The sequence below is a fragment of the Phacochoerus africanus genome, chromosome 15 (genome assembly GCF_016906955.1).
Source record: "Phacochoerus africanus isolate WHEZ1 chromosome 15, ROS_Pafr_v1, whole genome shotgun sequence".
Lineage (NCBI taxonomy): Eukaryota > Metazoa > Chordata > Mammalia > Artiodactyla > Suidae > Phacochoerus > Phacochoerus africanus.
Window position 1 is genome coordinate 191092 of NC_062558.1, and position 7625 is coordinate 198716.

General features: G+C 44.4%; 1 long non-coding RNA gene across 1 annotated transcript; it reads left to right on the plus strand.

Annotated features, from left to right (window-relative positions):
* Window positions 1-3014: 3014 nt before the first annotated feature.
* Window positions 3015-7371, plus strand: LOC125116717 (uncharacterized). The gene is made up of 2 exons (XR_007132411.1): window positions 3015-3263; window positions 6985-7371. It is a non-coding gene; the product is annotated as an uncharacterized LOC125116717 (long non-coding RNA).
* The last annotated feature ends 254 nt before the right edge of the window (window positions 7372-7625 follow it).

Genomic DNA, 7625 nt, shown 5'->3' on the forward strand with positions numbered 1-7625 from the left:
ATGCTAGAAAATACAAAAGGGGGGGAAAAAACACTCAGCCCTCACCAAGACAGAGAAATTAACACAGAGAGGGAGAAAACCTGCCAACAAGCTAAAGTACCTGGACACCCACCATACCATCTTTGAGCCAAGTACAGAGATACAACAACGTGGTAAAAAACATTATGATAGCTTTAATAAGTAATCAGAAAATTATGGACATGATATTTCTTCTGCTTGGAGTATGGGACCAAGAAAAACCAAGGTGAAATTTGGGATTGTGTAACTGCCTGGGGGAACTAATGAGCCACAACAGATGGTTCTTGGTCCTGTAGTTAATTGCTCTACATGCACATGAGTGTTTTGCCCTTTAAAATTTTAAATTCTGTCTTGTAACCAGCATATGGTCCCCTGTCATCGGCGTAGTTTTCTGTCACTTAAGCAGTGACTTATTTATTATACTCCAAAAAAAAAAAAATATTTGCAATGTGAATAAGGAACTGGGACTGGTAAGAATTCTTCATTACAATTCTGTTTCTGAAACTGATTGCCAAGTTTCTCAGAGCATCACCTCACATTCCCTGAAGCCTACAAACTCACAAAATAAATACTTGCCTTAGAGCAAAGCATGAGCAGAGCTATTCTGTCTGAGTTTCTTTCTTTCTTTCTTTCTTTCTTTTTTCTTTTTAGGGCCGTATTTGTGGCATATGAAAATTCCCAGGCTAGGGATCAAATTGGAGCTCTAGCCACCAGCCTTCCCCCCCAGCCACAGTAAGGACGGATCCGAGCCACGTCTGCAACCTACACCACAGCTCATGGCAATGCTGGATCCTTAACCCAATGAGCGACCTCATTTTATTTTATTTTATTTTTATTTATTTTTGCTTTTTAGGGCCACACCTGTGGCACGTGGAGTTTCCCAGGCTCAGGGTTCAATCGGAGCTAAGCTGCCAGCCTATACCACAGCTCACGGCAACACCAGATCCTCAACCCTCTGAGGCGGGCCAGGGATTGAATGCTCAACCTCATGGTTCCTAGTCGGATATGTTGCTGCTGCACCATGACAGGAACGCTCTGACTTCATTTTAAAAGCAAGACGCAGACAGAATTACTCAAAAAAGTGACCCAGGAAATCCTTTTGCTTCTTTCTTGAGTAGAAGGGCAACTGGGTCATTTTCTTCGCTGAGGATTTTCCCTAGGACTGTTTTGTCTTTCTGAGGTAATGTAAGCTGAATTTGGCTACAGTCTCATTCTGTGTTGCATTTATTGCATAATTGAGGTTCTCCATTTTATTTTGAGGAAAAGGGTAAGAAAGATGGAAGAAAAAAGGAAGGAGAAGAAATTGCACTAAGTGCTGTATCTTTTTCAACTTGGGCATGAAAAAGTCCCCTTCAAATGACACGGCTACTTTTTTTTTTTTGTCTTTTTGTCTTTTTTAGGACCACGCTTGCACCATGTGGAGGTTCATTCCCAGGCTAGGGGTCTAACTGGAGCTGCAGCCGCCGGCCTACACCACAGCCACAGCAACACCAGATCCGAGCCGCATCTGCGAACTACACCACATCTCACGGCAACGCAGGGTCCTTAACCCACTGAGCGAGGCTAGGGATCGAACCCGTGACCTCATGGTTCCTAGTCGGATTCGTTAACCACCGAGCCATGACGGGTCCTCCAAGAACATGGCTACTTTTAAAAAATATTTTTTTTATTAAACTGTAGTTGATTTACAATATTGTGCCAATTTCTCTTGTACAGCAAAGTGACTCAGTCAGACATACATATTCCTTCTTTTTAATGTTCTTTTCCACCCTGATATATCCCAGGAGATTGGATATAGTTCCCAGAGCTTCATAGTAGGACCTTACTGTCTATCCATTGTGAATGTAATAGTTTGTGTCTACTAACCCCAAAGCCCCAGTCCCTCTGCCTCCCTCTGCCTCCCTCCCATCCCTCTGCCTCCCTCTTCCCCAGGGCCTCGCTACTTTTTGTTTTTCTTTTTACGGCTGCACTTGCAGCATATGCAAGTTCCCAGGCTAGGGGATCCAGATGGAGCTGCAGCTGCAGGCCACCACCACAGCCTCAGCAACACCAGATCCAAGCCACATCTGCATCCTATGTCAGCGCTTATGGCAATGCTGAATCCTTAACCCGGGGATTGAACCTGCACCCTCATAGAGACAACATGGAGTCCTTAACCTGCTAGGCCACAGTGGAACTCTGGACACACTACTTTTAATTCCTGCCACCACCATGTGGGTGGTACAGTGAACACTTCCCCAGGCTAGTCAAGACCATGGCACTTCTAGAGAAGAGGATATTAAAAATCTTTGAGAATATTATATAGAAAATAATATTCAGAACTTGCAGGAAAAGACGGCTGGGCCACCTCTACCAATAGCCAATGACAAGAATGGCAAGAAACGCAAACACAACTGGTCATCAGGCAGCCCATGAGAAGAAAGGTTAACTGAAAGCCGTCATCTCTGAAAAGAAATGGTCAGTGCAAGAAATAGAACAGCCAGCTTGGCTTGGGTAACCTTCTGGGCTTGGTCTAGAGAAGTTTCTAACCAGAAAACACCCCCCAAATAAAGTAGGAGCGAACAAATCCTGAGGATTCTCACAGGGGCTCCTCTTTCTCCCACCTGCTATGAGCAAAGGAGGAAAACGGGGAAGAGGTAAAAAGAAGCCCCTCACGCTGGCTGCAGGGGCAGGGTGGGTTGGGGCAGCTGGGGCTTCCAAGCTCACCCTTGGCGATTCATCAAGCTGGAAGGAAACTAGAGAAAAGGCAAAATTATTATACTTGCAAAGAGCTAATAATTTTCATGAATAAACACTTGAGGGAAGGGGGCAGAAAAAAGGAACAAAAACCATTTGCTCGCTGACGGAGGGAGAGATGGTGAAGGACGAAGAGACCCACGGGAGAGGTTTCAGGCCCCGCCCAGGAGAGGTTTCAGGCCCCGCCCAGGAGGGAATGACCAATAGGATCCCACAAAGCCTGCAGAAGGCTCCCCAGACAGCGAAAGGAGGCGGTTCCCCATACCGCAGAACTGGTCCACAGCGGTGAACGCCTGTGGCATGCGATTAAACCAAATCGCAGAAGCAGAAGGAGGCTGGCGAGTCTCACCTGGCTGAACTGCCCTGTCCTGAAGTGGCCACTCCCCGGGAAGGCGGAGGACACAAGAGTGGCCCTGTCCAGTCCTCCTGCCCACTGAGAGTGGGGATGGGAAAAGCTGGGGGAGAGGAAGGAGCCCTGGGTCCCATTTCAGAGACTAGCGCTGCCTCAGGTAAGCAAAGCTTTAAGATAACAAAGTAAAGACGTCTCAAATCTTTCTTTTCTCTTAACCCTTAAGAAAACGACTAGAAAATGAAGAACGGAAATGGAAACTCCAGATTACATAACACAAGGGAACACCTGTAATGTCACATCTCAGTTCACTTGAAGCAGGGCAGCTGAAGGCAGGGGGGATTCAGAAACCTTAAGAACACAGTATGAGCAGGTCTCACATGCAGCTGGGAGAGCAGAAAATTAAGTGGGTCAAACAAGCTGGTGCTCTCCGCCATGTGCCAACCGGTAAAGCCTGCGGAGTTGCACAGAAAAATTTGAAGAGAAAACCTTAGAGGAGAAAGTCTTTGAGAATTCAAGTGCTGTGATGGCTACTGAGACCCAGAGCAGAAATGAAGAGGGGTGGGAGAACCTTTCATTTCTGGTTGCCATGGGAGCGCAAGGAACAGACAACAAGCCCAGGGTGCTTAGGGCTTAAGTACTTTAATCACAGTCTTGTCTTCAGTGCCTGCAATATCTCCTAGATCAGGAGCTTTCAACTCCTTTTGTTCTGGACTCTGAGTAAGAAATATATTTTCAGTTATACACACAAGTTTGTATTACTAGCCAAGTTTTCATTTAAAAGGACATACTGTTGGAGTTCCTGCTGTGGCTCTGCTGTAAGGAACCCAACTAGTATCATCGAGGATATGAGTTCAGTCCCTGGCCTCACTCAGTGGGTTAAGGATCTGGCATTGCTGTGAGCTCTGGTGTAGGTTGAAAATGCATCTCAGAGCCCATGTTGCTGTGGCTGTGGTAAAAAAAGCCTCTCCCGTGGGTCTCTTCGTCCTTCACCGTCTCTCCTTCATTTAACCCCTAGCCTGGAAACCTCCTTGTGTCTCAGGTGTGCCTCTAAAAAAAGCAAAATAAAGCAAAATCAAATTAAATTTTAAAAGTACAGACTCTTACTACATATGATGCATTCTGAAGTTAATACATTTTTCTATTTTTTAAGTGCAGCTGCTGTAATAAGACCTCAAGATTTCCCAATGGTCTCCACATCCTGGTATTCAGATCTGTGTTAGCCCTTCCCCTTGACGGAGGGCACAACCTGAAGCCCATCTCTTTGTTTGTAATGATTTATTTATGTATTTACAGTTTCATTGAGAAATAATTGACATGCGTCACTGTGCAGAGTAAAGGTGTACAGTGCGGTGGTGTGATTTACATATATCGTGAAATGATGACCACCGTGGGTTTAGTTGATATTCGTCGTCTCATAGATATAGTGAAAAGAAAAACCGATTTTCTCTTAGTGATGAGCATGCATAGGTGTACTCTCTTAACAGCTTTCCAATATTCCATACAGCAGTGTTGAGTAGAGTCATCATGTAATTACTAGCCATCCCTAGTAATTATTTATCTTATAAGTGGATAATGTGTGTTTTTTTCTTTTTTTCTATTTACGGCTGCACCTCTGGCATATGGAAGTTCCTGGGCCCGGGGTCAAATTGGAGCTGCAGCTGCAGCCTAAGCCATAGCCTCGGCAACTCTGGATCTGAGCAGCAGCTTAGAACTATGCTACAGCTTACAGCAACACGGGAAACTGAACCCACTGAGCAAGGTCAGGGACCAAACCCCCATCCTCACAGAGACAATGTTGGGTCCTTAACCTGCTGAGCCACAATGGGAACTCCATAAATGGATAATCTTTTGACCACTTTCTTCCAATTCCCCCTCCCCCAACCCTCTACCTCTGGTAACTACATATATGATCTCTTTTTCTATGAGTTGTTTTTCTCTTTTTTAAGATTCCACATATAAATGAGATCACACAGTATTTGTCTTTGTCTGATTTATTTCACTCAGCATAACACTTGAGGTTCTATCCATGTTGTCACAGATGGTAGGATTTCTTCTTTTTATGGCTGAGTAATATTCCACTGTAGTATATCTACACCAAAATTTCTTTATCCATTCATCTGTTGAGGAACACTTAGGCTGTTTCCAAGTCTTGCCTGTTGTAAGTAATGCTGCTGTGAACATGAGGGTGCAGATATCTTTGAGAGTTAGTGCTTCTGTCTTCTTTGGCTATGTTCCCAGAAGTGGGATTGCTGTCTCACATAACAGTTCTATTTTTAGTTTTTTGAAGGACCTCCAAATTCTGTTTTCCAGAGCGGCTTAACCAGTTTACATTCCCACCAACACTACACAAGGGTTCCCTTTTCTCCACATCCACACCAGCATTTGTTATCTCTCTTGTTTTGGGGTGTGTGTGCTTTTTCGGGCTGAACTTGCAGTATATGGAAGTTCCCAGGTTAGGGGTTGAATCGGAGTTGCAGCCACACCACGCCAACTCAGGATCCAAGACAAATCTACAACCTACACCAGAGCTCATGGCAATGCTGGATCCTTAACCCACTGATTGAGGCCAGGGATGGAACCCTCATCTTCATGGATGCTAGTCGGGTTTGTAACCTGCTGAGCCACAATGGGAACTCCTCTCTTTCTCTCTCTCTCTGTTTTTGTTTTGTTTTGTTTTGCTGTGCCTGCAGCATGTGGAAGTTCCCAGGCCAGTGATTGAACCTGTGCCACCACAACACCCAAGCCACTGCAGTGACAACACCAGACCCTAAACCCATTGTGCCACAAAAGAACTCCTTATCTCTTGTCTTTAAAAAAAATTTAAAATAACTTTTATTAACGTATAGTTAATTTACAATGTGATAATTTCTTTCTTTATTTTTTATTTTTTGTCTTCTTGCCATTTCTTGGGCCACTCCCGAGGTCTATGGAGGTTCCCAGGCTAGGGGTCGAGTCGGAGCTGTAGCCACCAGCCTACGCCAGAGCCACAGCAACACGGGATCCGAGCCGCGTCTGTGACCTATACCATAGTTCTTGGCAATGCCGGATCCTTAACCCACTGAGCAAGGCCAGGGATTGAACCTGTAACCTCATGGTTCCCAGTTGGATTCCTTAACCACTGAGCCACGACGGGAACTCCAATGTTGTGATAATTTCTGCCATACAACAAAGTGATTCATTTATACATATACACGCATCCGTTCTTTTTCAGATTCTTTTCCTGTATAGATTTTCACAGAATATTGAGTAGAGTTCCCTGTGCTATAGAGCAGTTCCCCATTGGCCAGTCACTCCATATAGCAGAGTGTGCATATACAAGCCTCAAACTTCCAATCCATCCCTTCCCCATCTGTCATTTTCAAAGTCTATAAGTCTATTTCTGTTCTGCAAATAAGTTCATTTGTACCCTTTTTTTAGATTCCACATACAAGTGATATCTAATGATGTTTGTCTGACTTGTTTCACTTAGTGTGATAATCGCTAGGTCCCATTCATATTGCTACAAATGCCATTATTTCATTCTTTTTTATGGCTGAGTAATATTCCATTGTATACATGTACCACATCTTCTTTATCCATTCCTCTGTCGATGGACATTAGAAAAGATACATCCACCCCAGTGTTCATGGAAGCACGATTTACAATAGCCAGGATATGGAAGCAACCTAAATATCTCTCATCTTTTTGATGTGGCCATTCTAACAAGCATAGGGCAATACCTCATTTTGGTTCTAGTTTTCATTTCTCTGATGATTAGTGATATCGAACATATTTTCATGTACCTGAAAACTTATGTCTAACCAGTAGACTATGGCAAAAGGCATCTGTCACCCTTATGATTATGTTATATTGTATTTGACCTCTGTCTTTACACGCAGGAGCAAGAGATTCTCTTTGCTGGATTGATGAAGTAAACGACCGTACTGAGGACTTAACAGCAGCCTTCCGCCAATAACCAAAAAAATCTGAGGTTCTCAGCCACGTAGCTACAAGGAAGTAAACTCCATCAACAACCTGACTGAGCCTGGAAGTGGATCTTCTCCCACGGAGGCACCAATGAGACTGGCTCTAGGGGTAAATTGCCACATTTTGCTATGACACCTTGTCTGCGATGATGTTATTGGACAAATGCTCATGTCAGGTTTCTCCCCTCCCACTACGACAGGCTGCGCTGGTTTCAGAAGCTTCATTTTCCTGCTGCCCTGCAGTTTAAAAATCATGTCTTAATAGTAAACCCATGCTTTCATGGTACTGTTCTTCTTTGATAAATGACTCGATTGCATTATGTACATGGAGCCGTTAATGTCCCTAAATTGCTATCGACAGAGTAGTGCAAAGAGGGTGAAGTCTTCCTGAAGCTTGTCCCTCACAACCACAGCTTCCCGGACAGTGTCCTTCAGTCAGAGTCTCAGTGGGGCAAGGCCAGTGATTAAGAGAAGGGGCTCCAGCACCCGACCTCCTGGGTATGGATTCCTCACATTACACTTACTAGCTGAGGAAACGATTACAGAATTACCAA